Source organism: Anolis carolinensis, chromosome 2, assembly GCF_035594765.1.
Source record: "Anolis carolinensis isolate JA03-04 chromosome 2, rAnoCar3.1.pri, whole genome shotgun sequence".
Classification (NCBI taxonomy): Eukaryota; Metazoa; Chordata; class Lepidosauria; order Squamata; family Dactyloidae; genus Anolis; species Anolis carolinensis.
The window spans coordinates 109755708-109767802 of NC_085842.1; the positions used below are offsets into that span (position 1 = coordinate 109755708).

At 41.2% G+C, this 12095-nt stretch overlaps 1 long non-coding RNA gene across 2 annotated transcripts in view; it reads right to left on the minus strand.

Annotated features, from left to right (window-relative positions):
* The window catches only part of LOC103277869 (uncharacterized), a 32401-nt gene extending 31914 nt beyond the window's left edge, over nt 1-487 (minus strand). For both annotated transcript variants that reach the window (XR_010003861.1, XR_010003859.1), the window contains exon 1: nt 366-487. This is a non-coding gene — a long non-coding RNA (uncharacterized LOC103277869). The remainder of the gene's footprint in view (nt 1-365) is intronic.
* Nucleotides 488-12095: the final 11608 nt, after the last annotated feature.

Genomic DNA, 12095 nt, shown 5'->3' on the forward strand with positions numbered 1-12095 from the left:
TTCTCCATACCTCACAACCTCTGAGGATGCCTGCCATAGATGTGGGCGAAACGTCAGGAGAGAATGCTTCTGGAACATGGCCACACAGCCCGAAAGACATACAACAACCCTGGGAAACATTTGCTTTTTATGCAGGTTGGGTGCCTCCCCCCTTCAATGGTAGCTGTTACTTTAGAAGCTTTGGCTGAAATCTATAAAGTTTTATGGTCCCCGTGAGGTGGGGCAGGGAAGGGGGAGCCTTAATGATTCCTTCTGTCATGCAAGAGCATATTATCCTTAGGAAGTTAAGGCAAAACACAGAGGGCCATTCATCACTATACAAGCCATTTGGGTGATGCTCCTGGAAGGCTAGGCTTTCGACTTACGTGACTAGATTGGCCTTTGCATTGTCCAAACGGTAGGCCATCTTCACTGCTCAGCAGGGGCAATGGCTCTCTTCCTCAATTCCCAGGTTTAACTCTACAACATTCACCCCCTCCTCAATTTTCCACTCCCTGCCATGATTCTGGCATTTGCTCTTTCGGGCTATAAATTATTTACAGAGGAAATGCTGAGTCAGGAAGTTGAACTGGTAGAAAATGTTAGCTGGGCTATGAAACTTGATCCCAGCTAATTGAAAGCTTCCTGTATTCCACTTTTGCCCAGGACTCTCGTTTATGGGCTTTGGCTTGTCATTCTGAAACTGACCCATTTCTGGGGACGCCAGTGAAAGTCATCAGTCATGCTGGCCCCATCTGACAAGATGCATCCCCTGTGGCAGCCTTCCCCAGTCTTGCAGTGTTTGCTGGGATAGTGGGAGTTATAGTCTGATTTTTTTCTGTGTCTGGAACGACTTGAGAAACTGCAAGTTGCTTCTGGTGTGAGATAATTGGTCGTCTGCGACAACATTGCCCAGGGGACTCCTGGATATTTGATGTTTTTACCATACTTGTGGGAGGCTTCTCTTCTGTCCCCGCATGGGGAGCTGGAGCTGACAGAGGGAGCTCATCCACACTCTCCCTAGATTTGAACCTTCTGGTCAGCAACCCAACCTTCAAGTCAGCAGTCCTGCCAGAACAAGGGTTTAACCCACTGCACCACCTAGAGCAATCCTAGGTGCTTTTATTAACATCTTTTTAACAGTTTTCACAACATTGACCACAATCATGTGCATATGTATCACTTGGGCATGATTGAACATTCACAAGACTAATTCAAGGGTTGCCTTGACGACCTCTGTTCAAAGCCAGTGTGTTGTGATTTTCTTACATCTTGAAATGTTAACAAAGGCTAAATTATGTACCAGCCATGTTAAAGTTTGAATTTTGACTTTTTGAAGGTTTCATGTGTTTTAGCCTTGAAATTACACATTTAATTTTGTTCATTCAAAAATATTGCTACTAAGTTCTTAAGGCTACAGTTCTGTTTAAATGCTTATCCTGGGAGTAAGCCTCATGAGTAAACACACACTTAGGGGTAACGTAAGCATGCTGGAGCTGGTATCGGATTGACAGCCTGATCCTAAACATGTCTATTCACAGGTAAGTCCCACTAAGTTCAATGTGACCTACTTGTGAATAGACATGTATAGGATCATGCGGTTGATCTGATACTAAATCCTCACCAGGGATTTTTTTTCTTTAAAAAAACTAGAGCCATTGGTGGTCATTATTACAGTTTCTATTATAAATATGAATATATACATATCAAACTTCACTACCATCCCATCTTAGATGTTGTCATTTAAAAATATATAACTATGAATAAGAATCCATTGATAGGCTCATCTCCTTTCTTTTAATAACACTATATAATATGATTTTTGTTCCTGGATTATAAATGTCATTTCCTAATTGGTTCTATCATAAAAACACAGGGAAAGTTTATTAAACTGCAAAAAACGGTATTTTTGTGAGTCATCCTGCAGCACATTTTGCAATAGTTTTTCAGTGAATATCTGCTAGAGTCTCAATCAATTCAACATAGGGTTGCTGTGTATTTTCCAGGCTGTATGGCCATGTTCCAGAAGTATTCTCTCCTGACGTTTCACCAGCATCTATGGCAGGCATCCTCAGAGGCTGAGGGGTCTGTTGGAAACTAAGTAAGTGAGGTTTAAATATCTGTGGAACGTCCAAGGTGGGAGAAAGAACTCATGTCTGTTTGAGGTACGTGTGAATGTTGCAGTTTGCCACCTTGATTAGCATTTAATTCCCTTGCAGTTTCAAGGCCTGGCTGATTGCTGCTTAAGGGAATCCTTTTTTGGGAGGTGTTAGCTGGACCTGATTGAGTCTTGTCTGGAATTCCTTGCTTTTTGAGTGTTGCTCTTTGTTTACTGTGCCAGAACATAGTTTGTGGCAGCCTCAAAAATAAAGTTTCTGGACTATAACATCTATTTTCAAAGTAAGTACAGTAGAGTCTCACTTATCCAAGCCTCTGGATTATCCAAGCCATTTTTGTAGTCAATGTTTTCAATATATCGTGATATTTTGGTGCTAAATTCGTAAATACAGTAATTACAACATAATATTACTGCGTATTGAACTATTTTTTCTGTCAAATTTGTTGTACAAAATGATGTTTTGGTGCTTAATTTGTAAAATCATAACCTAATTTGATGTTTAATAGGCTTTTCCTTAATCCCTCCTTATTATCTAAGATATTCGGTTATCCAAGCTTCTCCCGGCCCGTTTAGCTTGGATAAGTGAGACTCTACTGTACCACACAATTAAACAAGAAATAACACTTTCAAACCACTACTTTGTTACATAGTGTATGGTCCTCTTGTATAGAGATTGTATACTGTAACTGCAGAAATTTCTGAAATCAGTATGTATATCCTCACATGTATAATAGAAACTGTAATTTTTAAGGAAATGGATATTGTTTATGTCTTCTCCCATATGTTGTATAAATTGTAAATGTGTTTATGTTTATTTTCAGAATAATTATTTTCAGGCATTCGAGCAGTACAATAGCAGTACAATAAATGAGAACTTTTTAAAGTGATGGACTAATGGACTGATTCTGGACTACGATTTTGAACATATGTGATTTTAATTGCTGTTTTAATAATTTCTGTTTTAATGTTTGGTTTTAATTGTAATGGCTATTTTTGGAATTTGTATGTCAGGCATTGAGTTGCTGCCAATTGTGAAGCTGTCCTGAGTCCCTTTTGGGGTGGGAAGGGCGGGATACAAGTATGGGAAATGAATAAATAATGAATAAATGAATAGGAGATGGCTAAGGAATAACAGGTGATATAGGTTTATTTCAAAGAAAGGCAATGACAAAGGACCTAAGGAAACCTTATGAAACTCAAAGGGTCATCAAAATTGACAGACAAATAGAAGGCACATGCAAGCACAGAGTATTCCTTAATGTGGATGAACTCTTTAAGGGCCCTTTCACATACCCATATAATCCAGAATATCAAGGCAGATAATCCACAATATCTGCTTCGTAGTTATCTGAGTCCACACTGCCATATAATCCAGTTCAATGTGGATTTTATACAGCTGTGTAGAAGGGGCCTAAGTTGTGTGGAGGAACTGAGCCAGGGGTCCCCAAACCTTTTAAACAGGGGGCCAGTTCACGATCCTTCGGACCATTGGAGAGCCGGACTATAGTTGGCCACCGAGCAATAAATAATAATAATAATAACAACAACAACAATAAATAAGAGGGTTGGAAGAGACCCTTTGGGCCATTGAGTCCAATCCCCCTTTGCCTTTGTGCACCGAAAGCACAAGCAAAGCACCCCTGACAGATGGCCACCCAGAATCAATGTTAATAATAATAATAATAAAAATAATAATAATAAAGAGGGTTGGAAGAGACCTCTTGGGCCATTGAGTCCAACCCCCTTCTGCCTCTGTGCACCATAAGCAGAAGCAAAGCATCCCTGACAGATGGCCACCCAGCCTCAATGTTAATAATAATAATAATAATAATAATAATAATAATAATAATAATAATAATAATAATAAGGGTTGTAAGAGAAGAAGAGACCCCCTTGGGTCATTTAGCCCAACCCCCTTCTGCCCTTGTGCTGTGGGGGCCAGATAAATGGCTTCGATGGGCCGCATCCGGCCCCCGGGCCTTAGTTTGGGGACCCCTGAACTGAGCTATGCCTCTTTAAATTCTATTATTGGAATCCCAACCTTCATATTCCCAATGGAGAGGCATTGAATTGATAGAATAAATTTGCATATACTCAGATGTGAGGGGGGTGGGAAATTGTTTAATTTGGTTGGAAGAATCCTGGGAAGGCTCCCCCACTCCCATCCCCCAAGCCTGTAGTTGTGGAATACAAATATAGATGTCAATACAGGAAGTTTCTGCTAATGACAAGGAGGAAATGCGGGGAACCTTTCATTCGTCTTCTGCTTAACACATACAGATGTATTCATCATTATTTCTCGTCGCTCGAGGGCAGGAGGCACAGGTGGGCTCCAACCAGGCTTGCCTGCTAGAGGACAGCAGAGCCTGAAAGAATGATAAGTAGACAGTTGGAATGCCACGGAGCCAGCAAAGCACAATAAAACTCCGGAGCTCTCTTCCTGTCTCCGAAACCCATAAATTATAAAAATTGCACCTGCCTCAGGCCACGTAGATATTGTTTTATTAAAGCTGGAGAAGAATAAACTTTTCAACTGCTGCAGGGAACAAAAAGGTGGGGCCAGGGGAAAAGGGAGGAGAAAGCATGGCGGCCTTTGGCCCCTGTTGGCTTATTTTAATCCCATTTTTGTCATGACTGCACATTTCAAGTCAATTCAGGATGTTTTGGATGTGTAGGCCCAAGGCCAGCTATTTCCAGAGGAAAATGGGAGACGTGAAAGGAAGGCTCAGAGGGAGAACAACTCCCTACCGAACAAGCCGAGTCCTCAGCTTCAGAAGTATGAGACTGAGCCAGGGCCAGGGCCAGCCCTGCCATTGGGCCAAGGCGCATTGCTTGAGGCAGTGGGAAAGGCAGGATTAATACATGATTGAGTTGGTGCAATTTCTCAAGGCCCCTCATTGGCTAAAGATCCAGGGCCATAAGTATACAGCTTGATTTCTCTTCTTCCTTAGTACATATCTTCATTTTATAAGTGTTTTTGTTTTCATCAACTTTTTCTATGTTGTGTAAATAACTAAGGCCCTAGGGTTGTTGTGTGTTTTCCGGGGTGTATGGCCAAGTTCCAGAAGTATTTTCTCCTGACGTTTCCCCCACATCTATGGCAGGCATCCTCAGAAGTTGTGAGGTACCTCACAGCCTCTGAGGATGCCTGCCATAGATGTGGGCAAAACGTCAGGAGAGAATACCTCTGGAACATGGCCATACACCCCGGAAAACACACAACAACCCTGTGATTCCGCCCATGAAAGCCTTCGACAACACAACTAAGGCCCTATTGACTACCTCATCAGATGGGGTAATTTTAGTGTCCATCTGGGGGATGGAGGCTGGCAACGTGTGTCTTCTGGAATAGGCCACACCCCCAATTAGGGTAAAAACGTTCCTGAATGCTTTCCCTGGCAATATGGGAGGCTTGCTGTGTTGTGCTGGCTCCAATGGAGATAGCATAGGTCCTTCCTGCAGCGGTGATGCTTTCCCCATGTGATGGAGAAAGCGTTACAGAGATAGAGCTGCGTGCGGGGTGACAGATTTGCCCCGCTGCTCCCTCTTTCCTCCCCAGAAGTCCGGTGAAGTGGGATGCTTTGCCGGGGCTTTATGATGACATTGCTAGACTTGACCATTTAATGCAGATCAAATTGCATTATATGGTTAGTGTAGACTTATAAAATGCAGCTCAATGCAGTTAAACGTCATTATATGACTCTACACTGACCATATAATACCGTTTGGCATTAAATGGTCAGTGTAGATGGGGCCTTAGTAAAAACACATGGGTTGTTTACCTTGCCCAAGTTGGTGGGCAGAAAATGGTTTCACATGTGAATTATTTGTCTCCATGTTTTTGCCTCTCACACTATTTAATTTCTGTGTCAAGTCTAGAATAACTCATGCATGTGCAGAAGGGGATTCTATTTTGGCAACTGTTCCAGGGCCCCAACCATTTTAATCCAACCTTGGCTGAGCAGCAACAAGACATCCTGTGCTCCTAAGCTGGCTTGCTCACAGATGCTGCTCGTCCATCATCAGGGTTTGAGGAAGAGTCATCTGAAAGACTGCTCAGCTTCTGTAGGCAGAATGCCACATTTCCAGTCAAGGTTAGGAATGGGGCAGTGTACCATCTTATCCTTTCCCTGCTGCTCCAAATGCCACACTTGCTTTCTTCATTATACCAATGCTTCAGATTTTGCTGTAAAGTTTTATTTCCATACATTCATATATTCACACACTTTTATGACTGTTTGAGTGTTTATGTTCCCTTTATTGAAAACAGCCAGGGTAGAGGGGCCTGCAATAGGAATGGCCGAACTACCTACCTCCTTTTGAGGTCCGTAGCTATAAAAGAACTGGAGAAAATCTTCACATGTAAAGATATATCACTGAATACAAACTTAAGATGCTCAGTGTCATCATATTTCCTATCTCTATGTATGGTTGTGAAAGTTGAACAGGGAAGAAAGCCGACCAGTGAAAATGAAATGATTTGAGATGTGGTGCTGGGGGAGAACTGCAGATACTGTGGTCTGCTAAAAGATAGTCTTAGATTAAATCAGGCCTGAACTCTCCCTAGAAGTCAGGTTGACTGAACTGAGACCTCTCATGATATGGCCATCTCATGATGGCCATATCATGAGAAGAGATGACTCATTAGAGAAGATGATAATGGTTGGTAAAATAGGGGGCAGTAGACAAAGAGGAAGACTACATTCTGAATGGATAGATTCAAGAGTTTGCAAGACTTGACTAGGGCTCTCAATTGGAGGTCTCTCAATTATAGAGATGTGAAGTCAACTTGATGACAGTTAACAATTTTTCATAAGGTCCATTTGTTGGCCGGGGGGGGGGGGGGGGGATGAATGCTAGCAGTGCAAATGAAGACCCTGATGAATAGGGATCAAAGGCCCCAAAACACAGGTCTACCACTTCTGTGTGTTTTTGTCCGGCTGTTTTCTCACCTGCCTTCAATTGTGCTGGTTTGGCTAGGAGAGCCACAACAGATCTTCTGCCTACTTGCTTCCTAAGCTAATGTAAAAAAATATATTTCCAACCAAAATATGAGTAAGGTTAATCTAAAAATGATTGGGACAAGGCCACCAAATGGGCTTCTGGGATGAATGGAGAAGTGAACCTGGATCTCTCATGGTTTAATTTTAAAATTTAACTGCTATGCAGCATTAGCTTTCAAATTAGGTTGATGTTTCCCTATGTTCTGTAGAGTATGATGATGATGGTGATGATGATGATATTATTATTATTATTATTATTATTATTATTATTATTATTATTATTATTATTATTATTATTATTATTGCTCTGTGAAAAAGTCTCTGTGAAAAAAGCAACAGACAGCAAACTCTTGAGCCTGTGGCACATCTTTTAAGGTGTACACAGTTACGTTCCACATATTCCATATAAATATTTAAGGGTAAGAGGAAATACAAATAATTGTAAGATGGAGACAAAATGATCCATGGTTGTCTTCTACAATGCATGTGCAATGTTTGTGATCTTAACAGAAAGCCACACCAACTACACATTTCAGCAAGTGCAGTCTGGTATCTCTCTTGGTCAGTGCATGATAGTTACATGATGAGTCCTTTCAATGCATCAGAACAAGGGATTTGCTGGACCGAACACAGGGGGAACTGTAACAGCGAAGAAACATCCTGGAGTAAAGTCAAGGGCAGACCATACAGAAGTGATTCAGAAAGTCTCCAATCAAGCGATTCCTTTTTGCATCTTCATGAGGAAAGCAAAAATGAAGGTGTTCAAAAAGGAAACCAGCAACAATGAACACCATGTGTCAAATAAGGAGTCAGATAACTGCAAACCACAACATGAAAGGTGCTGGTTTTCGGGGACTCATTGCTCAGGGGCATAAAGGCACTTCTGTGCCATCTTGACAAGATGAATCAGGAAGTATGTTGTCTTCCTGGCAGCTGTATCCAGGATGTCACTAACAACTTGCCAAAACTCATCCAGAACATAGATCAGCACTCCTTTTTCTTATTCATGTGGACACCAATGACACTGCCAAGAACTTTGAATGATGAAGCCTTGGGAAAGAAGCTTAAGGGGTTTTAGGCACAGATGGTATTCTCCTCGATTCTGCCAGTGAAAGATGCAGGACTACACAGGAGCCAGGTCACTAGTTTAGAAAAGGGTGTGAATGCTGTGGATGTCATTTACATGGATTTTAGCAAAGCCTATGATAAGCCCCCCCAGTATATATAATTTAATGAACTAATTAAATGTGGAATAGATGCAAAGGGCTTAGATATATTAGAAAAATTGGCAGAAATTACTAAAATAAAATTAAACAGAGACAAATGGCAACTTCTGCATTTAGGCCACAAAAAATAAATGTGCAAGTACAGAGGTTGGTGACATGGGCCCAGTCCATCCCCTTTCCCTGTGCTGATCAGAGTAGGGAAAGGCAAATGGTGGCAGTGTGCGCCTGGATAGCAGATCGGGCCAAATCAGATCCTGCTGTCCAGCTAGCTGTGAATCCTCAGACTACTCCAGAGTTCCAGCAAGGTATCCCCCGCCTTGTCTAAAGCAAGGCAAAGTTGGTTTAAAGAGGGACAAAAACAGGATATGCACCAGAAGCCACTGTTCATTGGGACAACCAGTGGGCATTTTACAATGAGTATAGGGTTTTGGGCTTGTGCAGACAAGTGCTTGGTGGTGTTGGGACAGGGTGCAAGTAATTGTGTTTTTGCCTGGTATGAAGCTGACTGTATTGGATGGATTTGTAACAACTGCCACATGGTGCTCAGGCCTGCTAGAACACAAATGAAAGTGCACTCGTGAAGGATAAATGCTCCTAAGAATGAACCATCACAAGTAAGCAGGTGCATCATCATTTGTCATCCCATGTGCCATTCCCCTGCACTGTAAAAGGATCATTTCAAGAAAGAAGTCACAAGATCATTGTGTATTTAACAATATATATTTTATATATAATTTCTAGATCAGTACATTCAGTTTAACTTGGTTTTCTTCACAAACAGAAGAACTCTTACAATAGTAGACTTCTAAAATAAATACTATTAAAATAGAGCTTCAGAATAAATATTCTATACAAAGGAAAACTTCTGTGGCAATTTATTTTCGGTTGAGGAAAGTAACAAAAAGGAAAAAAAGACAGGGAAACCTTGACCACTCTCTGAAAAGTTCAGAAATAATAATAATAATTAAAAAAACCCCACACCCTAAACATGCACAGTGCTGCAAGACAGACATTTATTAGAGCCAATAAACTCTCATTGCCCAAGCAATGAAAATGAGTGTTTCAGAATAGCAGAAAAAAATGAAGATTTGTGGCATCCTCTGTTCTCATTCCTCATTCAAGCACTGATCAATTTGGAATGCTACAGGGCATCTCTGGGAAGGAAGAGTGTTTTTGTTTTGGCTTGGTGCACAATTCTTCATTAATCGACATTTTTTGGTTATGTGGCAGAAGAGAAAGGTGCTACACCTGAAAGCAGGCATCAGAACAAACCACAATGAACCATGTGGTGGAACTGGCAATTTTAGGTTGCAGCTCCCTGAATTCACTTTGGAAGATTAATTTACGTTTTTTGAATTTGTTTGTTTAAGGAAAGAGCTGGAGAGACACACTGGGTGAAGACTGCACCAGAAAAAAGTTTGGGAGATACAACGAGCTTTATTCTGCTCTACTTGCATAGTAAAACTCTCACTTCCTCTCTTGAGATCTTTCTAGCACCGCAAATTTACTTATTCAATACTGGCATTAACTGATTAGGTTTGGGTATCTTTTTTCTGTTTCAAAATTTCATAATATATATATTGAAGTGGTTTACAACTCTGTATAGTAAATAAGGGTGGGGGAGGGCCAAGTTTATTGATAAAGCCCCACTGTTAGACAAATAGAGAGATGCTCTGGGTGGGTACGTATGTTCAAAGAGTGTTGGCCCAGTTGTTTATTACATGTGGGCAATCAGGCCCCTCAGAATTTTCAATTGCTTAAACTGGCATTGTTTCACATTGACTGGAACAAAATAAAAAAGGTAATTGGCAATATTGGTTTGGGCAGTAGATAATACAGCAAATGTTTTTGCATGCTCAGTAGCACAGAACTTAGAAAAGTTACTTTTCAGTTTATAGCCCCAAATTAGCCCAGCTGGTATGCCCAGTGCTGAGGGGTAATGGCCATAGTGGCTGAGGGATTCTGGAGGCGAATAGCTCAAATAGGAAAGTTCCCCAACTCTTGATAAGCCTAGTTAAAAAGATGCTTTGGCATCCTTTGGAAACAGATAGGATTTGACAGTGTTTAGCTAAATTTCTCCTTCTTCCACTCCTGCAGATGTGTGCAAGAATGTATTTATAAGCTATTCTGTGTAATTCAGGTAGGAACCTGTGAGGTCCTCTCCACTGAATTGAATGCGAATGGGACTTGTACCCCTCTCCCATTCATTGCAAGGGGAAGGCGTTCTCAGCAAAGGCCAAGCTATATGAATCAGTCCCCAACAACACAGGTGTAGCATCCCTTTTTGCTGTGACATACTATATATATAACTGCCAAGTATTATAAATATAAAAAAGATTAAAAATCAATAAATATATACACACGTAAAAATAATAAAAGTCACCCATGAAAGGTAAAAGTGAACAACTCTACACCCTGTGCCCGCCAGAGAGGGGAAGAGGGACAGGGTTCCCTTGTCAATATCTTGTGTGTTTAAGGTCACACTAAAACTCACATTTGCATGAGAACACAATGTGGGTTTTACCTACTCCTTGCAGAATGAAAGAGGGCAGCCCTCAGCCATGACTATTTCACAATCTCAGATCATACCGACACAAAACATTTGGCACAGTACAAAATGCCCGGCCCATTTGGTGTATTTTTAGAGCGATTCTTTGTTTTCTGCATAGCACCTTCTGGTTATCAAGAGGGTAGCATTTTAAGGTAGGGGTGGGAACCATATAGCCTTGTGAGTCTAGAAGTTGTTGAACTCCAGCTGCCATCAGCCCTACGCAGCATAGTTAACGGCAAGGAATGCTGGGAGTTGTAGGTGATAACATCTAGAGGACTAAAGGATTCCCACCCTTTTTAAGAGAATGCAGCACTGGCCTCAAATAGGAGCACTTGCTCTGACAAATGAAATATGACAGCCCCCCTCCTGCCCCCAATGAAATAATTTGCACAGATATGAGCATGTAGATTGGCCTTGGTGGGGTCGGTGCACTCTAGACCTGTTGCACTGCAACCCCATCATCCACAGGTAGGATAGTCAAACTGGCTAATGAAGGTAGGAGCTGTGGGCCCAAAACATCCAAAAAGTACAAAACCGAGGGAACACAGTACAGGCAGCTAACTGGGCAATCTGCATCAACCATACACCATTAGTTCTCCTTCCCCTTTGCCACAAAGTATTTAGCATTAAAAGAAACGTTTGAGAAATTACGAAGCTATGCTGTTACACAGAAGAACCAAAAGTAGAGCAGCAATGGTAAATCTGAGTTTAAATACTGAGCAAATGCCATTCTTCTCTAAACAAATCTGCCTTTCATGAGAGCCCAGGGTTGCAATGATACCAATTTAAAAAACAAACCAATGTATATACAAATATACAATGTTCATTTGCACTGACCCTCCAAGTCAAGGTGGAGGATGGGCAAAGTAGGGATTTTAAAAGAACAGCTTAAAGGCATGTGTAACTATATTTTATCTACTTTCATTTATTTCAAAGGAATTTATATTTGTAAGATTGGTGCCACTGAGACTTTTTGCTCCCTCCCCCCCTTTTCATGTCTTAGTGAGGTATTAGATTATGTAATATCCTGAAATGGCTCTTTGATCAAGCAAACAGAATTCATTGTGATGCAAAAAAGCATGCTCAGAACCATGAGTTGTGTTGCCTCGAAACGTTCCCACTGGTGGAAATCTCACTGAGCCAACTTTATCTTCCAGGCTTGCCATGGCACTTGAGAATCAATGCTTTATATTGTGCTAGCCGCATTGAAGTCAATA